The sequence below is a fragment of the Halyomorpha halys genome, unplaced genomic scaffold (genome assembly GCF_000696795.3).
Source record: "Halyomorpha halys isolate HHAL.00 unplaced genomic scaffold, Hhal_1.1 Scaffold1035.1, whole genome shotgun sequence".
Classification (NCBI taxonomy): domain Eukaryota; kingdom Metazoa; phylum Arthropoda; class Insecta; order Hemiptera; family Pentatomidae; genus Halyomorpha; species Halyomorpha halys.
Window position 1 is genome coordinate 101,521 of NW_027107491.1, and position 24,336 is coordinate 125,856.

General features: G+C 29.6%; 1 protein-coding gene across 8 annotated transcripts in view; it reads left to right on the top strand.

The window, feature by feature from the left end:
- The window catches only part of shn (schnurri), a 206,277-nt gene that overhangs the window by 43,220 nt on the left and 138,721 nt on the right, over positions 1 to 24,336 (top strand). Inside the window, exon 1 of one of the 8 annotated variants that reach the window (XM_067045849.1) lies at positions 10,921 to 10,945. The exons of 6 other annotated variants lie outside the window; for them this stretch is intronic. The gene's annotated coding sequence lies outside the window, so the exon portion shown is untranslated. Of the gene's footprint in view, positions 1 to 10,920; positions 10,946 to 24,336 lie in introns of those variants that run through there. One more of the 8 variants, XM_067045848.1, reaches the window with a different exon arrangement.

The window sequence follows — 24,336 nt, forward strand, 5'->3', positions numbered from 1 at the left end:
ACAAAAAAAATAAAATAAAATAAAGCACAATATTTAAAGAAATATTTTATTTTGGGAGAAATAAAATACATCTAAAATTCATATATTAATAAAATAATTGTTATCCTCTTTCTTTTTATAGTTTTTGGTTATTTTAATTTTTTTCCACGTTCTTATATGTGTTTTTTCAGCCTAAAAGTGAGGCCGAAACGTTGGTACAAATGAAATAAGTTTTGATTATTACTATTACTAATCGCACCCCCGACCATCTTTTCCTCGCATTGAATCTACGGTCAATAATAAAAACTTCATATCAAAAAAATATTTTAAATGGAATTTGGTCCGGGTGCGGTCAAATAAAACTCAAATAGTAAATTGGTGTACTATTTTTATTCGAGCCTTCCGTTTCGCTCCACGTTGCAGGGCTTCGTCAAGGCTTAAAAAGATACAAACACTTGGTTGATCACAAACAAAAAAAAATTAGTGGAGAATAACAAGGGTATACAATGAAACGTAAAATTTAATAAGAAAAATTAAAGGTTAAAAGCAATAAATGAAAACGGTAATAGTAACAGATAAAGAGAAGAAATATTAAAGAAAGTAAAAATTAAGAGATGAAAAGGGATAAGAATAAAAACAAAATGAACGAGACTGAATTCATACCTGTTATAAAACAGGAACCTGGATTTATCACTATCTTGTACAGCCAATGATCAAGGTACAGGTGGTGTAGGGTTATTTGAATTTTATTTGTCATCTCTTCTTCGATCAGGCAGCCTTGAAGCCCTGCAGAGTGGGGCGAAACAGTGGTTAACAATAAATTGTTTTATTTTACTATTATGATACCTTTATTGATCGCCACCCGGACTATCTTCCTACAATTATACGGTCAACTATCCTCTTATTTTATTTTCTACTACAACTGGTAATTAAGAAAACAATTCTAGAAGAAGTCTGCAAAAAAGTAATGCAAAATTAGAAGCTTGATAAAAATAATGTATGAATTACAACTTGCAAATGTTTTGAACCTCTTAAAACAAATGATCTGAAGGTTTAGATCCAGTAGAATGACTTATTGTATGAAAAATGTATTTACATTATATCATTTAAATTATTGATATTTTTTAAAATTATAAAAAATAAATTTTATGTAATTATTTAGGATCGTTTCAAAAGTTCAGTACAGAGAAGAGTTTTTGCTCACAACAATTTTCCGAAAACTAGATATTCCGTCTTAAAATTCTTGTAAAACGTTATTTATAAAAATATATAATTGTTATTTATAAAAATATATAATTGTTATTTATAAAAAGTACATCATAATATATGTTTACATTTTCTTAAGTTTTCTGTCGAATCAACGTATTTTATTTTCGAAAAAACAAATGAAATCATAATGAAGTTCTCCAATCAGTAGCAACAAAATGTTTAAAAATCCTCAGTGACAGATAGTACAGCTGGAATGAATCAATTAAATTTAGAAAAGCGATAAACGTCTCTTAAGAACGCAATTACTTAACTTTCAGATGCAAAAATAGTCCATTTTCTAGGCCAGCGGTTCTTTCTGTTGATATATATCTTCACCGATTTTATCTACAAGGTTTTAAGGATAGCCTTTTGTGAGAAACGATCCCAATGTTTTGTGAATCACCGTTTAAAGAAACATTTTAGTTTAAATTACCTTTAATAAAGTTAGCTTGTTAAGTTATTTAGCTATTGCATTATTGTTTATTTAATTAATAAATAAACTAACTGCATGTATGCGATTTTTTTCTCAAAATCTGTATATTAATCCGTAATATTCTCATCCTATTTCAAAATATTTTTACACAATTAAATAAACAACTTTGTATCTAACATGTTCTTATATTAGAATTTTGGCCGCGCTGAAATTAATGATTCCCTTCACACGATTCGGTCAAAAGTTTACGCATAATTATATACAAAGTTTCGGTGATTTGCATTAATTTGAAATGCTAGTTTGTATGAAAAACAGTAAGGACTTCGGGCTAAGTTAAACTGCTTTTGAAATTCGTGAGAAATTTGATATTGGATACATTTTTTTATTATAGATGTTTATATTTATCTTCCTAAAAAAGGATTCATACATTTTTATAGTATAAGCATATTGTAAATTATGTTTTAGCTCATTGTAATTTTTAGTTATGTGCATGTAGTTACTAGAATTCTGTTTACATTTAATTCTGTTATTATAACTATTATTTTTTATTCGAAAATATTACGGTAGCTTAGTGCATAAATTATTCCATGTTGTACCAGGCCTTAATCGATTTTGGGTGCCCCACTGGAGGGGTATCTAAGTGGGTACCTAAACCTTCAGTGGGTTACTGGAGAAAAAATCCTACTTGTTGAGATTTGTTGACTCCATCACTTTGTATACCGCTGCTAATGAAATGGAGCTTAAGCGCCAGTACTGTGTTTAATCAAGTTCCAAATGAACGGTATTGGTTTGAAATGTTATAGGTTTTTGAAATAGCAATATCCTATTATTAATATTGTTTGGTTTAACCTATTTACTTATATTTAACTACTTATTAGTTTTGTAACATATTTCTTATTTTTAGCTTTTTTTTTTTTTTCTTTTTTTTACTCGTTTATAAGTTTTTAAAATTTTTTTTTTTTAATTTTACTACTAATGTTTCATTTATGTCTGACTTTTTTTTTTTTTGGTGTGTGTATATCGACGGTTTTAAGAAATATTAAATAATATTTGTATAATACATTAATTAGTTGTGTTGAGAAATGTATGGTTAGGAAGAAAACAAAAAGAGAGAAAAGGAAAATAAAGACAGGTACACAAATATACACCTTTCACTTAACGCTCAACTTACGTCCCCAGATTTTGTATAGATTGGTGGGCTAGTGTTAAAGTTATCGCTAGAGATTTAAAAAAAAAAAATCTCAATACCACAGAAAGTCAAAATAATGGGTTTTCGCATAAAATTATTGCTTTTTCCAGCTTCTTCCATTCGAATCGGATGTTTATATTTTTTTTATCCTTCAGTGATTTATAAAATTCTTTAGTGTTTTGCATTTATTCATTTTTTTTTTTTTATTATTCCTAATAATGAGAACTATATATTTTATCAAATAAATAACATTGAGGGTACATATAGTTGAGAAGTCATTTAATTGTACATTGACTTGCCGAATTTATCACGATAGTTTGAGTCGTTTTCGGAAAAATTGATTACAAGTGAAAATTGGAAACAAGTGAAAAAGTGAAAAAAAAAATTCTATCATGTAAAGTGGCACTTCCTGAAGGTCGATTTTATCAATAAAGTTGCTGATACACCCCAGGCATACGCCTTTAATATGTAATTTTAGTTTCTTCCAACTTTTTTGTTTTGAGCTTGGCTATTCTCATACAGATACACAGACCATTTTTAAGACTAGGTTATGTAGGTAGGTTATATATTATATTACTCAAGGGACCCCAAAACTTATATTTCCATCGAAAACAGAAATTCGAAATTTGGCATTACAATAATATATTCTGTTACTATAATATATTCCATTTACGTGAAATTAAAGTAAAAATATTCCTGAATAAATTAAATTTATAATGTTTATTTGAACTCTTGAATCATTTTCAAAAGCAATTAACTCTACGTTATTTTCATTTGCAACCTCCCCTGCTTGAAGAAATTGGAAGTATTAACTAATTATATCGATTAATCGACCAATGATACTAACTCATTATCTCATCTTCCCTGGACAGTAATAAGATTTGAGATAAGCGTAGTGATTGCTTTGTAAAAGCAACTTCTTTTCAAATAAATAATTCTTCGGCAAGTTGGGTTACGATTGAGGAGAGATATAAGTTGATTTCGAATTGTTTAACCTATTATATTTTCGTATGGTTAATTTTTAATTGTCATAAAGACGGGTTATATTATTATTAATAATAATAAATAAAATATGCATATCTATAAATAAACATATATAGAGACAGATTGGGTTATTGACCTAAATATTTGAAAATAATGAGCCGTCCCGAAATACCTGGAGGAGCTCACGGCACTTTGCCAATCCTCCTCAAGATTTACAGTGCTATCTGCACTACGGGCGGTCAGTCTTTGCTTCGGCTGATATTTCAATCCATCTGGAACTTCTTTTACAAATCTGTCTGTTAAGAACGTTTTTTTTTTTTTGTTTTTTTTCGAGGCGACGCTTGGTAAAAATATCAACCGAGACCATGAAAGCACAACTTAGTTTTAATTAATTTTTTTAAATAGTTTTTTATCTATATTCTTTTTTATTTTATTTTCATTAAAATCAGAACACTTCATAGCCTATGTAATACCATTTTATTTTATTAAAAAAAAAATTAATTGTCTTTAATTCCAGTTCCTCCTAAAGGGCATTACATTGTTAATATAAAGATTTTATTTAATTTTAATTGATTTAATTGAGGATGTGGAGGTTTAGTCTCATGCAAAAGAAATCCTTGACTATTTACGATGTAATAATTATTGAATAGATTTAAATAATAAAAAATAAATCTCTCTATTATATACAAATATTTTAGTAGAAGATGGTCGGGGGTGCGGTCAGCAGAAAAAACCGACGTTTCGACCTTATTTTTCAGGTCTTCATCAGGGCTATAAAAACAAAAAGACAACAACCATCATTCACAGAGAAAAAAATAATAAAAATAAATAAATACAAATATATAAAATAAAATAAATAAAAGACAAAAAAATCTCGAAATATTTCTCCATTTAACATGAGTTTTCTATTTAACACGCTTTAGCATGTTAAACTAAAGATCATGAATACCCCTAATGTTGTTTTGTTTGTTCAATACAAGACGCTGCACTACAGAATTAACAATCCATGAGTCATGGCTTTGTACCGTTATTGAAATTATCATGCCCATTGCCAAAATCTGGTTTTAATTCGTATATACAATGATGGAAAGCATATATTTTTCAGGTTTAGCCCGGTTTTTCACCTCAATAGATAAATAACAAAAAACCAATGTTATAAACTAAGAGGATGCAAAAGTAGGTTTCCGCTCTTATCTTGTCGAAAAATTTGTTTTCATCAGTTTGGTATGCTCATTCGTAAGTCTCATATTCGCATCTGTCTCTTGTAAAAATATGTAAATGTGCTGAAGTACTAAGTATTACTTTATTTACAAATCAAAAATCTATACGGTTTATGTTATATTTATATAATTAATAAATGAATATACTAATTTAATATTTTTATACAAAATGAAATACATTTCGCTTTCGAAATTTCAGTAAAGTAAATACCTAGAGTCAGTTTGGCAAGAGCAGACAGGTATAGAAGTCATGTGACGCCAAGCCAAAGACCAGTTATGGGTGCAGACTAGACGCCTGGTCCAATGTGAACGGAAAATAAATTGTTGAAATAGTTACTATAACGTTTGGTCTTGTAATGTTTTCGAATAAGCCTCAGTTTATCAAGGTGATCTAATGGAATTTATGGAACAGTTATTTTTAAACTCTTTGTGTTTTCATATTTTATCAGAAGACAAAGTTGTACTAACTGGATAGTTTTTGAATTCGAAAATTTTATATTTTCAATAGATCAGTTTCAAATTTCCATTAAAGTAAGAAATTGTATAAATCTTGTAATTCCAAATGGCGATACCTTCCTATCGATTTCGTTTACGATTCAGCCATTTTATATGAGATATTGAAGTCAACTTTTTAAACCGAATGGTGGAACTAATCAGTTTTTACTGCAGTCAAGTCAATCACAATTGGCTCACATGTTCTCATTTTAGAGAGATGAATATTTATAGGTTATAAATATTTTACTGATCTTAAAAATCTAGATAACTAAACTACATCTGTGTAACCTACGAAAGGACAAGAGAGGACTGAGAAGAAGAAACAGAAAATTCAATTTTCCAAATGCAATTTGCAAAGTTTATTAAAAAAAATTAATGATTGTTTTATTCGGAGCAGATGTTTGGTATCTAATATATGTAACATCTCGCGGCTCCCAACCCAGTATCGCCTACAGGCAGGGGTAAGGTAGGAAGAGATAAATACAAGTGTGCAACCTATGAAAGGGGTGTTTGGTATGTGCAGTGTTCGATAAGAGGTCTTGACCGAAAGTTACATAATGTGATGCGGTCAGCTTTAGACTTTTTCCTCAATTTAATGGAAGTCGGAATAGTCTATACCAGAGTATAAAGCACAAGAGTCCAAGAGGAGAAAAAAGTTATATCACCCCATATTTTTATTACTTCAATGAAAACTGTGTATAATTACTAGTCGAAATTGGTGATTCTGTCAAGTATAGGAGGGGAAATAAAAAATGGCGGCTGTTTCAAAATGTTAAAAAAGTTAATTTTTCATTCGGAGCTCTATATCTTTAAAACTACCAACAACACAAGAAAACCTAAGAGAACATCATTTAAAGTAGATTAAATTTTCTAAAATATGAACCCTAATAGAGCTATTTACGTTTAATAGTAGAGATATATCTTTTTAAAAAGCAACATTTTATAAACAAAGGTACTGAAAGACCAGTAGTAAGTGAATTTATTTTGAGAAATCTATATCTCTAAAAACCATTCGATGTCTTTTAGCACTGAAATTAAAGCAACTTTAATGGACATAAAGTATTTTATGTCATTTATCTTCGTAAGAGTAGTAGTTTTTATGATATTTGCTAACATAAATTGATTCATAGTTGTTTTGGACAATGTTTCATGTGGAAAATTTATATTCATGAAAATATCATAAAAACTACAAAGATACGTGCCATAAACTAATTTATAGTAAGTTAAATTACCTAAATTTTGAGTGGTGACAGACATATGTGCATCTTATGGTTCCAGAAAATATTTTTTTTTTCAAAAATTAAACATTTTATCCGAACAACTAGAAATTAACATATTGTGAATTTATTTTGTCAAATATCATAAAAGATACGATTCCTACAAAGATAAACTAGCAATTTAACTAGCTTTGATCTGAGTGCTGGCAGATAGATATCTGTACGTCAAATGGTTCCTGAGATATGTTTTTCATAAATCAAACTCAATGTTCGAACAACTATAAATGAATTTATTTTAGCAAATATCATGAAAACTACTTAATAGTACATTAAAGTAGCTTTATTTTGAATTAATAGACATTCGTACGGCGAATGTTTTTTTTTTTTAATAATGTTCTCTTAGGTTTTCTGGGGTCGTTGGTAGTTTTAAAGATATAGAGCTCTGAATGAAAAATAATTTTTTTAAACAGCCGCCATTTTTTATTTCTCATAACTATACTTGGCAGACTCATCAATTTTGACTAGTAATAATACATATTTTCCATTAAAGTTATAAAAACTTAAGGTGAAATAACTGCCTTTTTTATCTTCCCGGCTCTTGTACTAATTTAGAGCAGAGAAATAAAATGTATGTAACTTTTTTATTGTTTTGAGGTTAAACATCTTTCTACAGTCCCTGAATTATCTTAATAAAAAAATATTATACAATATAATTTACAGTAATATTGTATAAATTAATAGAAAATGTTTGTTTTCTATATTTCCTTTTTAGCTACTGTTCTATGTTATTTTTAAATATCTTAAAATATTTGTTTAATTATTTTTCAGGTAAGTTCCACCTACGCTGAGTAGGATTCTAATGCACATCCTATTTGCTTACGAACTGAAATCTGGACTTGAGTTTAGGAGTCCATTCACTCTCCAAACTGGTAAGAACTTAAATTCAATTTCAAAAATATCACAGCTACCTATACATTTTTGTGGATCTTGAGGCTAAATCAATAATATAACAACTATTTGTTAGTCGTTTCGAAATTTTATTGTTCTCATCAGTGAAAATTGGAAGAAAGAACGAAAACTTGCAAAATGTTCTCAACTCGGCATATCATTGTAGTATCAAGTGGTCTGTAATATCATCTAGGTCATATATCCTTGAGTGGATTGAAATAGTTTGATAGGACTTAAATGCCCAATTTTCAAAATGGCTTCCTCTAAATTATCTTTAATTTTGTTCTTTCAAAATAATTTATTGAAAAATAGATAAATATGAAATATAAAATGATTTGATTATTAAGTTAAGGAGATCAGAGGAAAAATATGTTTTCTAGGTTGAAAAACCTTTCTAGAAGTATGAATAGTAATATAGATGTATTATATATCGTTGGAAATCAAAAGATATTATAAAAAGAATATTTATAATATAAAGTTGTAGAAGGTAATGGAGATTGACGAAAAACGCATAATTAAAAGGTCTGTTCTTTTACGAACGACTTTTAACCTGCTCAGTGGTTTTTTTTCCCCTCTTTTACCAGTCTGATTAAATTTTACAAGTCGCAACAGTTCTTAAATAGTTATTTTTTCAAATTTCACTTAATCTATATTTGAGCCCTTCAGTTAACAGGATTAATATCTCCATGAAATTATTTCTAAAATTTTCAATATAGATTCTATAACAATTTAGCATGTTTAAGAGCAGAATGTTAATTTTAGTAAACTGATATATTTTTAAATTTATGATATACTTTTGCTTAAGAAAAATATTACAATTTTTCAAAGATAAATATTATTAAAACTTATTATGTGAAAACTGTTAACAAGTATGGTGGTAAGTGGAACTTGCCTGTTGCGCTCACCGCACCAGATTTTTACTAATTGAAATTAATAGTTTCACTCATTTCCATTCACAACTAGCACTCCACTAACTAGAGCTAGATAGCAGCCTGGATAGCAAACAGTTGGCTAGGCCTAAGAGGAGATTATACAGCTAGAAGCGACTTAGCATATAGAGCCGCTTCCGCAGGGGTTCACTGTCTGCATTTAAACGCCGTACTGTCACCGTTCTGTTTAAACTGCTCTTCCCCGGCAGTTAGTGGTAATTGCTAGCAATTTAGAAAACAATTATAAACGATTCTCCTTTTCTATTATTGTAAATTAAAAATTGTTTTAAAATTATTTTGGCGCTCTGTTCCGACGGCTAACTTCCTGGTACTTATTTATTTCTATGGTTTCAATTTCTTTCCTCAATTATTTTTAAAGTTAGTAATTTTGAAGTTCATTTTTTTTTCATACCCTCCTGTAATGATTTTAGTGGGTATTTATGTATGTGGGTATGGGTGATTGTCTTGAACTTCAAAAGTCAAAATCAAAACTTTTGAAGTTCAAGACAATCAATACAATTAAATTAGGCAAAAACACAATTAAACGATGTGAGATTGTGTCAGAATTTTTTATGCAATATCTCTATTTACTAACATATTCGGATGAATTTAGAATAAACATAAGATTCATATACGTTTCTCCTTAACATTTTGGAGTAGAAGCTATTTTAAATGGTTCAGGCTGTTGGTAAATAATTTTCTATCTTTGGCACTATCTCACTCCATCGACTTTTTCTTTTACAATATCGATGATTTTCTTTTCTATCCAAAGACAACATTACATCTATAAAATCTCGATTTTCTAATTTTAGAGGAAATCATTGATTTTTGTTTTAAATATTATTAATTCTTAGAGAAATTCCTTTTACAATTTTTGCAGTTTGTAGTAGATTCTCAAAGTTCCCAACTTCCTGTTATTTAAATTATCAGGAGGGGGGGATAATATATTGGTGAGTATCTTACCCGTCTATCTATTTTAGGGCTTCAGGTATTAACAAGTATTTTAAAAATTATAAATATTTAATGAAAGTTTGCTATTAATCGCTGCTAATTAACCATACTATTAATCTCTTTAAGATAATCGTTCCCCTTATTAGTTGTGAGACTGGTTTTTATTGTTTAAATAAAATAATTTGTATCCAAGTTAAGTCTCACTCACAACACTCTTTATTATTTCTTTATATGTCCAACATTATTAATTTAATTCAAAAATCTTAAATTCCTAGCGAAAACAGGCTAATAATATTTTAAAAAAAAATGTTTGAAATCCTGATAAAATAATTGTTTATATAAAATATAATAACTACAATACAAAATAATATGATCATCTAAGAACATACATGCATCCTCAAACTTATCAAAATAAACGTTATTAAATAAGAACTTAATAAGACTAAACTTTATTAAATAAGAATAGAACGTTAGTACAGATAAAGTAAAAAAGAAAATAATCAGATAAAAAATATATAAATTACAAATAACAATACAATGTTCTATTGTTTTTTTATTAATACATAAATGCAAAAAATGTATTATTGCATTATTCTTGAACGACTTTTTTATTTATAAATAATTTAATATTATGAATATTATCTAAATAAAATAATTTGTATCCAAGTCAAGTTTCACAACACTCTTTATTATTTCTTTATATGTCTAAAATTACGGCCAGCCTTGCCATCCTTAATGGCAATCTTAAATAGACATCTACACCTCATATCCAATAATTTACAATTTTTTTGCAATCTATTCTGCCCAGGTCATTAATTTCAGACGAATCTTATTGTGTGATAATATTTTTGGTTAATCTTTAATTGAAAGTTTTTTAATTTAATGGAAAACTGACAAAATAGGGTGATTTCACTGAAATCTGATGACCTGGATAGATCAGACTGCAAAAAGTTTTTAAATTATTAGATGTGAGGTGTAAATTTATATGTAACATCCTTGAGGATGGCCAAAACGTTGGACATTGAAATAATAAAGAGTGCTCGGAGACTCAACTTGGATATAAATGATTCAATTTAGATTATATCGTAGTTATAATATTACACGGTGATCACAAAACCTTTTTCTATTAAAAGATAAATTTACAATTCGGTCGTAAAGAAGAATTAGGATGACCAAAAATTAGTGCCCCAAAACTAACACCTAAATGTTAATAAAGCGAAAGAGTTATTCTGCCTCACGTTGAGCGCCCATTGTTATCAGTTGATGATAAGGAGTTATCAGTAGTTAACACTAAACAGTACCACAGTAGCCCGCAGAAGGGATCATCTGCAATCTCATCACCAGGTGTTATTGTGAGTTGTTTTTTAACTGGGCTTTGGATGTGGATATTAATGAACAAATGTTTGGTGTTTTATTTATCACATAAATAGTCAAAAATATTAAAATTTTGACAATAATATGACATTGACTCATTTTGTTTACCCGGTATCAAATATTTTTAAACTATAGGAAAGCCTTTATTTATAGGAATGCTATTAACTGGAAATATTTTCAAAACTATTCAAAATAAAATCATGGACGATACCACAACAATTTGTTGGAAGGATTTTTTTTTCGCCCTCAAATTCTGACAGAGCTTCCCAACTAATTTAAAATATTGAATTTTTCAAACATTATTCTGAAAATTTTTAGTAATCCAGGACTTTTGGACTCATTTCCAGCAATTTTCACTCACCTGTCGGTGTCCTTGTCATTTAACACCACTTCATTCCTTTTCTATTCAAGTAGAGGAAGGAAATAATGGAGTCAAATGTCTTAGGAAGATGCTGGTGGGTTATGGTCGAATCTCTGAGTATTACTGCAATAATTAACATTTCATTATTACTAACAAGAATGTTAATCATTTCATTTCGTTCACACCGATTCGTTCAAAATGTTAGTAACAATCCGTTATTGACCAGTGTAAACTGTATAAATGAAAATATTACTAGCAATAGTGTTATTGACAATATTGGTGGAAACATTTCGATGTAAACGTGCCTAAAAAATATTATCATAAAAAAATCCCCAGAACTTGTCGTCCAAGAATAATGCAATAATACATTTTTTTATATTAATTTATTAGTACCAAAACAATAGAACATTGTATTATTATTTGTAATTTATATATTTTTTATATGATTATTTCAGATGCTATTTAATAAATTTAAGTCTAATTAAGTTCTTATTTTATAACATTAATTTTGTTAAGTTTCAGGATGCATGTATGCTCTTAGATGATCATATTATTTTATATTGTAGTTATTTTATTTTATATAAAAAATTATTTTCTCAGGAGTTCAAACATTTTTTCTTAACATTATTAGACTGTTTTCGCTAGGAATTAAAGATTTTTTAATTAGATTCGAATTATAAGATTATTTATTCTCACATAATAAACATGGAATATAAATAAAATTTATAATCAGCAAATAGTTCTACAGTAATTAGGTTTTCTGGTATTTTTTTGTTAAAACAAAGTAATGAATATTATTATCAAACCAAAACTTAAAAAACACAAATTTTGTCTTGTTAACTTTCACTATAAAACATTAAAGAATTTTCAAGATCTCCAATTCTCTAAAATATTATTGTAATTTTTGCAGTTCTATTTTATACGGGGAAGATGCTTTGTTTTTCCTTTTTGTATGAAGTTATATAGAATTCTTGTTTTTAAAAATTTTAATAAAAAATTTCTTTCTTCGGTGTATTAAAAACAAAGAATATTAAAACATCTGATAAAATCACATTAAATCCGAAATGGAAGATATTTAAAGAAATCTTTTGGTGACTCAGACACAACAAAGGTTTTATTTTGATAGCAATATTATTTATAAAATAAATAATAATATATGGTACGAAACCAAAACTTTCTAACTGAATCAAAATCTGGTGTAATATCATTTCTGATTCTGAATCTGTCGTTTTGGATATTAATCGTTTTCGCTTCGGAAGCTCTTGTATCAAAAATAGCAGTTAGTTTATTTTTGAACAGTATATCACTGATTTTCTGGCAGGCTGCTAGATTTAGTTGTAAACATTTGTTGTAGGTTGTTAGTCATTGAAATAAAAGTCGTGTAATTACTCTCAAGTTTCATCTGCAAGTCAGTTTTAAGTTTTGAATTATTGTGTTTCATCTTTCTTGACTTTTTTTCTGTTTTTTATGTTTTGTTTATTTGCGGAAGGTAGGCCCTGAAAGATGAATTTATTTTTTTTTTATTTCGTAAATCAGTATGATACCTTAAATTTCTTTGTGGAAGTGGAAAGTGAAATTTATGGGAAGAGCATGAGCAACACTGAAATTATTTAAAGAAATACTAAAAATAAATTATTATTCTTTAATGTTTAAATTTCTATCACAGCTAGTTATACATCAATTTAATATTTCTTAATTGTATTATTAGTTAATTTTTAATTAATCTTTCCAAATATCATTGTTTTAATATTACAATTAATATTTCTGTATATTATGAGCTGTATTAACGTTAGTTGAAACTTATTTAGTTCTCATGAGCCAATGATTGCCACTTACTGTAAAATTATCACGCCTGGCTGGAGTGTTTATTGCTACTTCAGATTAAAAAAAAAAAACTGGTACAATATTTACTCTGCTCCAATACTTAAGTTGCAGCTTTTAACATCCTGTCATCTTCATCGTTACGTTTATCGTAATCACTTTAAATAGTTAAATCATTAGTATTGTATGTTAAAGAAATAATACAATTTTAAATTGAAGGTATTTGTTACTGATTATAAAATTGGCGGACTGTAATATCGTATTCCGAGGATTATCCTTTGGTGACCAGTGATTTAAAATTTGATGGAAACTGTTCAACTTGTCTTGTAGAAAAGGCACTGGTGGCGAACTTTGCACAGAGGAGGGGTTCTACTTATCGTGATACGGTAAAACTCAGATGTTGAAGGGGAATGTTGTTTTTATTAATTGATTACTGAGGTACATTAATGAATAAAACCAGAAACCACATATCTACTGCCACGGAGGTTACATTAATGAAATAAAATCAATTTAAAAATTATAAAAATTATATATCTGAACTAGCTTTATTTTCTCCAGAAGGAATAGAAACATTGCAATTTCAAGTTTTTTTGAAATTAATAAAAAATAAAGCTGCGAAACGATTACTTCCAGGTTAATTGCAAAATAAAAATTACGGTAACATGCAACTTCAATGGCGATGTGTCGCGAACTCGGAAGGTCTAATAGTTCGATGAGTTTTTTATTAACAATGATATTTAATTAATTTATAATCTTAAACACTTTCTTGAGACTAGTAAATTTTTTTGAATAAATAATTTAATTACTATCCATTTTAGTCTCAACACATTTTATTTTTCTTATGAATCCGACGTTTCGGCCAATCCGGCCATCCTCAGGGACATCTTAATACAATTTTGGAATTATATAATTTAAAAAGTCTAACTCCATGCAGGCTATTCTGCCCAGATCAAAACAACAATTTCTAATTAGTCAATATTCACATTAAATTCAAAATTAAAATCATTTATCACAGTCACTATTTGTTAAAACTTTATCACAAAAATTGTTGCTATATGTTTAATTATTTAATAGAAAAAATAACAAAATAAATCAATGATTTTAAAATAACTATATTCTTGAAAGCAGTTAAAAATTAGAATCTTGCTTTTTTATTGTTAACTTCTGGGCTATTATACCCAGGCCTGCTTAAAATCAAATCGTTTTCCAACTTGGATATAATAGCATTGATATGTCTATCGGTCTAAACGTTTTTTCCTTTTATAGGATCACCCGATGACTCACCAGCTAGAAGCTTCCATAGATGTACCTCTCGTGCCGTGGGTTGCACAACCACACGTCGTTCGGACCGTGCCTATGCAGGATCCAAAGCGTGCTCTTTCCATGAGTGGTCGGGTAGTGGTTCCATAGATCAATCATCTTCATGAGAATCAAAACAGCCTTCAGATGAAACATGGAGAAAGAACACGTTCACACTAATCCCTTTATTCCCGTTTTATTTGGACGGTTCCGAATCCAGTTCTTAATAGCGGGTAACGGTAATCATCGTAACATGTTGCGTATACGAGAACATTTATTAATAAAATACACTTCGCTGATGAATGAATTCATTTTTAGTTAGTTATTTTTATAGCCCTTGTTGAGCATTTTATAGTACTCACTACTAAAATAAAATTACTTAAACGAATAGTTAATAAAGTACTGAGGGATTGTGTCCAGAATGAAATCATTATATACGTTTTTAAGGTTCCTTCCATTTAGAATAGGATCGAGAAACGTCAATTGAAATGGTTCGGGGACATAAGTAGAATGCATAAGGGAAGAAAAGTAGATTGGTATATAAAGATATTATCAGAAGGAAGAAGGTCCATGAATCTCGTTTAGTTAAATTATAAAAAATCTGATGGAAGAGAGGAGAGAACGTAGAAAGACATTGAAACAGATGAATGGTTTGTGATCGAGAATGGATGGGAAAGTGGGACGAGCTCTGCGCCCAATGGCTGTGAAGAGCTAGTGAAAGAAGTATTTGATAAGCGTTATCTCCTCGTGAAAATAAACCTCTTATATATTTACGTTTTAGAGAATTGAGGAAATCATTTTATATGAGTATTGCTTCTTTTTATTTACTTTCTGAAAAGTAAAGGATGAATTATGATAATTTGCTAAATGTTGAATATAAATCATGTAATAAATAACATGAAATTGAACCTAGGGGCTAACTGCTAATCATTTTTCCTCTTCAATTCTACACACACACGCACACTAATTCCCTATATATTAAATATTTTAAAAATATATTATAACTGTGGTATTTTGCTGCGTGTTCTGATTGTAATGATAAAGGGGAATCGTTAGGTACACTCTTTTTATTGTAAACAACAATGTTTATACCTGAACATAAAACAACAGATTCAACAATTATTATGCACAGAAATATTCATTTTTTTTAGACTTTCGAAAAAACTAATTATTGTATTAATTGTTAGTAATGGCGAGAAGTTTCAAATGGGTTTGCCACTAAAACAAATGTAAAATAATGAAACATTAAATGAATTATAAATAAAAGTAGGTTTAAAAGAAATATACTAGAGAAATAAAAATGTTGATAATAATTTCGGTAGTGGAAAACCCATTTCAACGCATCTTTGTTAACGTCGACTATTGCCGCTGAAGACAATCTTGCCACCAGAGTATATTTTAAATAAAAACATGTACTTTACATTGGTATAATTTTCTCCTTTTAAATTATATAACTTTGTGGAATTGAGAGAAGAGGGTATTCATGACGTATTTGGCGCCCAAATTGATCTTAAACCTCTCTAGAGGTTTTGATATTTGCATAAAATATAAATCTTGATACATTTAATTATTAACTACTCGAAAATTGATTATTTTTTAACTTGAAAAAGCAATTTTTTTATATTACTTATAAATCCTGAAAATTTACCAGGACAAAATAATTCCGGAACATAATGAATTAATATAAAGCAAGACGTAGGAAGCATATTTCTTAGAATTATCGCTATGAGTCAACTTTTATCTTGTGTTGAACGTGTGGCACTTATGCAACTGGCAATTTTCGAACTGATAATACACGGTCATACAGAGTGTTACTACAAAAAACATTTTTTTTTTTCTAAAATATTACTCCGCTGAAATTAAAATAGTTCTCTGAAAATCAGAAATTATAGATTTTCAGTTTTATTTTTAAAGGGTTTACTTTTTTTAAAAATATTACTCTGCCTTACGGTAGCCTAATGACCTTTGTGAACCTTCAGGTACTCAATGGATTGATATATCCATGTTTATTTAGTGGTCTTTGTCAAAATACATGAACTGTAGGGATTAACATATTACAAAAATTCTTGAAACAATAACACTATCACAGATAGTGTTATTGTTTCTTAAAGGCGAAATATATCTTCAGTAATAATAGAAAACAAATTGATTTTGTAAAAATATATATATTTTTAAATATATTGCAATGGGGAGCTAAGGGAGGAGGGAGTGTGAAGGTTACGAACGAATGATCTCTGGTGTAGGAGAAAATCAATTTTCTATACTAAACATTCAACCCTATGTCGACTCAGGAATCGGAAGACCCTTCTGTGAGATATCCAGCCTCTTTAAAGTTGATACCTGATCCTTCATTGCTTTACTAGATAATCTGGGCAATTGAATGTATGTAGATGGTTATATATGAATGAGATGATACAGGCTTATGATTTAAGAATATCTAGTAGAATTAGTTTTTTTATAACACTACTCTGAAATTTGTTATTTTTATTTTGCACTTGCCTATATATGGAATATATAGTAAAGGAAATTATTACGATCGTGCAAAATTTCGAATTCTTGATTTCAAAGGATGTATATGTATATCCCCTGAATCCAAAAAACTAAGACTCGCAAAATGGTCTGTGTGTTGTTGATCAGCCTAGCTCAAAAACAAAAAGTAGTACGAAGCCGAAATTACATATTTAAGGCAGGTGTATGCTTAGGGTTTGCCTAGGGTATACCTGGGGTATGTCTAGGGTATGCCTGAGGTATGCCTAGGGTATGCCTGGGGTATTACGGCACTAACGGTTTTTATTAAACTCATTACATTACCAAATCTGAGCTTTAATATCAGTTGAATCTTATCCTAATTGAAACAGTTTAGCAAGGTTTAAATGCCGAATTTCCAAATAATCTTCTTAAGGAGTACGTTTAATTTTATTATTTGGAATAATTAACCATTTAGTATTGTTAAAAGACAACAGTTTAAATACCGCAAAATCGGAAACAACCGAGCATGCCCAATTGCAATCATTCGTATAAGGTTCTTTTAAATTTTGTTTAACTGCTTTATTTTTGGCTTAAAGTTAATATTCATTGTCACACCTCTAGAAACCCTAAAATCCGATTTTTTTAGAAACAGTAAAATAAAAATTTATTGTTGGAAATTTTCATCTTCCAGGGTGGTAAGTTAAAGTTGTGTGAAGCGCAAACCGTGCCACATTTTTTTTCCAAGGTGTTACATATGTTTTGTGATTTAAGGATATCTATGAATTAGCGAAGATAGAAAAAAAAGTTGTCTGTTAGACTATACAAAACAGTGGTCGCGTATAATATTAGGTTCAATAATTCATACATTCCTGGCATTGTTTATACCATATAGCAAGTTGTTCGTTAACCAGGTTTTGGGTGGAGAATAGCGCCCTTAAGACCCTAAGGTCGTGGGTCGGGCGTGACTCATGTTGTCAGGCCGCTTTAGTAAACGAGTTGCGTCACTACCATTGATTTATAACCTACATACTTCATAGGTTTCTTATTGGCTATCCAAGTTAATTTTGTCTTAGCCAATAGTGAGGACTGTTACAGACTTGGCGGTTCTATTATTAGCAGTGAGTGGTCGATTTGGCGACCTGTGCTCTATTTGAGGCAAGTAAGGGCTTATCGATTCTAGGGCTTGAAAAGCAAACCTTTCCTACATTCATATGGGTTGAAATATATGATTGCCAAGTATCGACCAATAGTGATTATCCAAGTATCGACCAATAGTGACTATTAAATGCTAAAATATATGATTGCCAAGTATCGACCAATAGTGATTATTAACTGCTAAAATATATGATTGCCAAGTATCGACCAATAGTGACTATTAAATGCTAAAATATATGATTGCCAAGTATCGACCAATAGTGATTATTAACTGCTAAAATATATGATTGCCAAGTATCGACCAATATTGACAATGAAATGCTAAAATATATGATTGCCGAGTATCGACCAATAGTGACTATTAACTGCTAAAATATACGATTGCCAAGTATCGACCAATAGTGACAATTAAATGCTAAAATATATGATTGCCGAGTATCGACCAATAGTGACTATTAACTGCTAAAATCTACGATTGCCAAGTATCGACCAATAGTGACAATTAAATGCTAAAATATATGATTGCCAAGTATCGAGCAATAGCGACAATTTAATGCTAAAATATATGATTGCCAAGTATCGACCAATAGTGAATATTAACTCCTAAAATATATGATTGCCAAGTATCGACCAATAGTGACTATTGCTAAAATAAAAGTCATGTCAAGCCCTGTTAGTAATGATTTTCAAGTCTCGTTGAAAGAGATAGATCTTCATTCTATCTAATTTGTATTCTGGACATTTCGTTTTTATAATTATTGGTTCAGTGTTGGTATATGTGTTGTCAGTATGCAGAATTTTATTACTTATTTACAATTTTTTTTTTGCAATAATTGGTTAGAAAACTCATAATTATTTTTTCCCTTCAGTTATGAATATCTTTCTGAGGTGCCATATTACGATCAGAATTGGTAAGTTTTTGTTTTTTAAGGAAACAGAAACTGATTTATTCTTTAAAGCTGATAATTTAGACTATGATCAACAATTGGATGGTGTATTTTTTCCGATTTCGATTAATTTTTTTTTTGAGATTTTACATCGATAAAAATCGTCGCAGCTATATTTCCTCCAATGGTTCATAAAAGCTGAGGAAATAAATGAAACTACCTTATTTTGTATCTCGAGTTTAGAAATAAATATTGTCATGGTTTTTTCTCCCAAAAAAACTTTTTTCAGATTAAATTAAAGGGAAAAAATACTATTTTTTATAAAACAAATCTAATCTAAAATTAAAATTGTAAAATACTAGCCTTATAGTTTTTTTTTTATTAAAAAAAAAATGACAAATTTTAATATGTGTCATAAGTATTATAAAGATAAGGAATTGAAATAGTTTTTTATTCAGTTTCAAAGGAGTTTAAAATTCATTAAATATTCTTAAATATTATTCACGAAATATACTGGTTTGGTTTCTCAGCTCTGTAATAAGTCTTCAGATTCATACAAATACGAAATTCTTGTTCTCGTTAAGAAGAGATTTTCTTCTTTTCTTGCGTATGAACAATGCATAGCATTATTGTAGAATGTCTATGCTATAAAATTGATTAAAAATTAAAAACAAAATGTGAGGGCTTGCTCAATAGGCATATCGATACTATTATATTCAAGTTGAAAACGATTCAATTTCAAGCAGACCTCGATATAACAGTCCACAAATTAACATTAAGCAAGATTCGAGGATTTGATTGGTTGCAAGAATATAATTTTTTTAAAAATTATATTTTCTATAAAATAGTAAAAAATATAAATTTGTAAGGTTATAGGTTGGATTACAATCATGGCAACAGCCAAATAGAGGGGGAAAACATTACTTTATTGTTTTTATTTTTTAATATCATCTTTTACAAAGTTGGATAAATAAGATACAGAGATATCCAGACAAATAATATGGTTATAATTTACTGAAAATACAAATAAGTCCTAGAGGCCATGTTCGTTCTTAGGAGGTACTACGTTATTAGCTGAATATAACAAAAACTGAATAAGTAACATAACCCCCTAATTGAATTTTAAGTGTTTCCTTTAGTTTACTCTAAAAAAACAAATATTTTGGTGGAAAAACTAAAATCCATTTTAAATATAATTTTTTTAACTCGCGGTATAGAATAGTGAAATTTCTTTTTTTTATATTTTGTTGATTTTTTTCTTAAACCTATTGTAGAATGACTAAAAAAATGCTTTCGAAATCGGGAGAACGCACCTTGCACTCTCATTGTATGGTATTTATTGAACTTTTCAACAAGTAGTAAAGACCACAACTAGTAAATGGGCTACTGATCATTTCAAGTTCGCCATGGCTATTCAAGAATTTATCTATTGCTAAAGGAACAAAGACAACTCGGCTTTAGGATCGTATTTCCCAATGCTTCAGAGAATGGAAGGTAATGGATAGGAATGGTCTCACTATTTCGGGTGAATACTATAATATTATTATTATTATTATTATTATAGTATTGGATTCGGGAGCATTCCGATGGGTTCGTGTAGTCACAAAGCAAAAATAAAGAATCACACATTCGCTTTAATAAAGTTCTATTCATGATCTTCACGAATACTTTAATAAATATACAAAACGAAGTTCAAATAAACGTAATTGGAATACATCCGAGAAAAAATTGTTGTTGTTGCATTGACTTTTCCGCAAGATAAGAACTTTCCCCCCGGTTCATGTTTTCCGGCTTATCTCTTATTATCTGAGCTTTTTCCTTGTGAGCGATTTCCTCCCACCTATTGGGGGTATATTTTTGAAACTCTTTCTCTTGGTTGTTCATGGTTGTCAATTTTCGTGGTCGAACATTTTTAATTTAAATGAAGTCTTATTTTAGACTTTTTTTTCTGTACAGATTTCACCACATACAAGAGTCAACCTTAGCCTTAGTTGTGGTTCAGTGTGGGTGATTAGAAAGGCGGAAAAATGACACATCTAGGAATACACTGAGGCCTGAGGGCCTTCGAAGAAGTATTAAGTGTACTTATCTCTTGTTTATAGTCATTAGTTTGGCCAGGATCTACGGTATTTTAGTTTTCTGTGAAGTACAATACGATTTAGGAGTTTCGTACTGAATAGTAGGAAGAGTACCGAATGATATAAAAACACTTCGGTTGGCATTAACGTTTTATTAGAAATACTGTAAACATTTATTGGCGCAGATTATTACTATTCTTTGTATAGCAGAAAACTAATTTATGATTCAGAAATAATTTGATTAAGTATCCTACATTCCACTGTAGTTAGGTGCCTGATACAGCCCATAAAATACACGTCTGGAAATAAATATTAACTGCCCTAGGTGGGAATCGAACCCACTATGTGCCGAACCGAGCGCTCAGGGACCTACGTCTCAATCACACGGCCGCCACGCCCCTCTACCGTATCTAATTAGGAAATGCATTTCTGGTGGTCCTAAAACTTTTACTAACTAAGTTAATTTAATAAAGCAATAAATGATCCTTCTTTTTTTCCGCATATAATCGGGCACCAGCTGAGCTCTGGACCTTTTTGTTTGTTGTCGTGTTAGTGCTCGTAGTTTGTGTTTTGATTGTCTTAGTATTCTTTCGGACGTTTTTAAACAAGACAATCAGTAGCCAAACTTTCACACTTCTACTTTTCACTTACTTTAGCCATGTTGTAATTTATTACTGTAATCAAAACTTAAAAGTAAATAATAAAAAGAAGTTTTGGAAGGAAAGGTTACTAAACAAGTTGCTCAGAAAATCCGCACCCGCACTAATAGTGTATAAGAGTCTAAACTTGACACGGAAACGCATTTTTGGCTTTCCTCAAACAGTTATGTAGCGGTTAACTATTTTTATAAAATAACGAATTATTGAATTTTAGTCCTTTTGGGTTTTTCGACCAAAAATACTAAACGGCGTATCCTAGCGAACATGTTAACGTAAAGCAAAGTAAGAGCATTAAATTATGTGAACGAGTACCATAACTTTGAAAGTCGGTCAAGTACTGTCATAAACCACCTTCCTGTTCCTTTGGCTCCAATAGCTGGACTGAAGTGCTATCACCATACCACTTCACCGAATTAATAAGTTAAGGTTTTCATACGATGTAGAATTTAATATTAATATAATTATTATACAACATTTTGTACATTATTTTCCTTACGTTTTCTAATTTTAGATGTATATGCTGGTTTATTGTCAACATGACTATGTATTTTACGGATTTGGAAAGTGTTACAGGAGTATCATTCAAATGCATGTTCGAGAGAAGTATTTTTCGTCGTTTTTTGAACATTGTGGCTCCTGTTTTACCACGTTTAGTTGTAAATCTCGTTTCTAAAGTACTTCGGTGTTTTCTTAAAAGTTCTTTTAGTTTGTTAGTGAATGTAGTATGACTATAACCCTTTATCATCAGGAATTCTTTTTTAATGTATTCAATATTAACATTTTTGAATGTGGGGTAGTCTGTGCGAATAAATTTAATAATATTGGACATAAATAGGATCCTTGAGATTGACCGCAATGTGTCGCTAACTTTTGAATAAATATAGAGAATACGGAATAAGTTAGGTAATTTTTTTTTACTTAATTAATGAATAAATATTTTCTATAATTCAGTATCCCGTTGCTGAAATCGTTTCGAATCTAAACTTTCCACATTCTAAAAAATATACAAAATAAATAATAAACATAACTCGAAAATAGCCCGCAAAATGACGGGTGATTTAGAACGAAGAACTGTACATAGATAATGAAGTGGTTCTTATAAGGTGTTATCTTTCGAGTGACTCAGCAGTGGAGAGGCGCCCTGCCTATCTCCAACGATTTATCCATTGATCTCTTGGAACAATTGAACAATAGGTCAACCTTCAGTTATTTTTCTAGACAACGGTTGACAATTACCGTCTCCTTTAAGTCGTTGAAGACGTCTCTGAAGAACATTCATACAAGATGTCGAGAAGAAACGCCTCTTTGTCTGCTTGGCAGGGCGAAGGGATTCGAATGTTATCAGTGATAACCCCCAATCAGTTACTGCTGAGAAAGCTGGTGGATGAGACGATAATTCCCGATTTCTCAACATATGTTTTTGATCATGGTGTTGAACTTTTATTTTAGCTATTATAAACTAACACTTAAAACTACTACTAGCTTTTTATGAAACTTAAACTTATAAGTTCTAGTTGATATTTTTCAAATCAAAAATTATTCTAGAGTTTAATTGGAAGATTTAAAACGAAAAAAAAAACCCATTCTATAGGAAATTCCAGAGCTTGAGGAAGACTTGGTAAGGTTTAAAAATTAGCCATACCCTCACAAGATGGACTACATCCCACTGTTATGACTAGAAACCGGATTTTCGGGCAATTGCATCTTTTGTCCCCTTTGAAATCCAAATCATGGAACATATTTTAAAATAACATTAATTTTATTTTGCACAAAATGTTTCAAAAATTTTGCATGTTGTGAGTTTTTTCTGCACAAAATTGCACGTTTTACTCTTTTTTGGGCTAAATTTTGATTTTTTATTGCATAATATTTAATGATTGAACTAGATTTTCCATGTTATACACCTATATGACATACATAATAGTAGTATGTATGCCAATATTAATTCATGTTATTATTTTTCTCATAATAGAAATATAAAATCATTATATAATTAAACAATCAACTTTGTCCTAGTTCTACAATTATGGACAAAATTTAGAATTTTGATGAGAGTTGTTTAGTTTTTTATGTTTGCATAAATGTAGAGTATTTAGCGAGTTTAATTTGATTCAAACAAGATTAGCTTAGCTTTATACATTATTTATAATATTAATACATTAATATGTATTACTATTATAAATTAAACAATAAATTTGATAATTATTACAGGATTTGAATTTAGTATACATTTTGAGTTTTTACTACACGGTTTTGCACATTTTAGTTTTTTTGTGGCCCGTTTTTCGGTTGTTACTGCTCAAATATGTGGTCTTTAGTTATGACCAAAATTGAATTACAATTTGTAAAGGTTAGGGTTTGAATATGTATACTGGTACATCTTGTATATTTTTATAAATTTTGATAACTTGTGCGGAAAAAATGGTTTTGTGTGTCATACAAGAATCAATCAGTAACTGCCGTTATTCATTTGAGAAAAAAAAATTTGCCACGTTTCGTGTTGAAATTATACAATTCCGAAGCTTTTTTACAAGATTACTTCTGACAATAAAGCCAGTTCAGACCTCAGAGGAGAAAACAGAAGCTGAGTCTGACTATGAATAATTAGTAAGAAGATATTTTAAACATATATTTATTTGT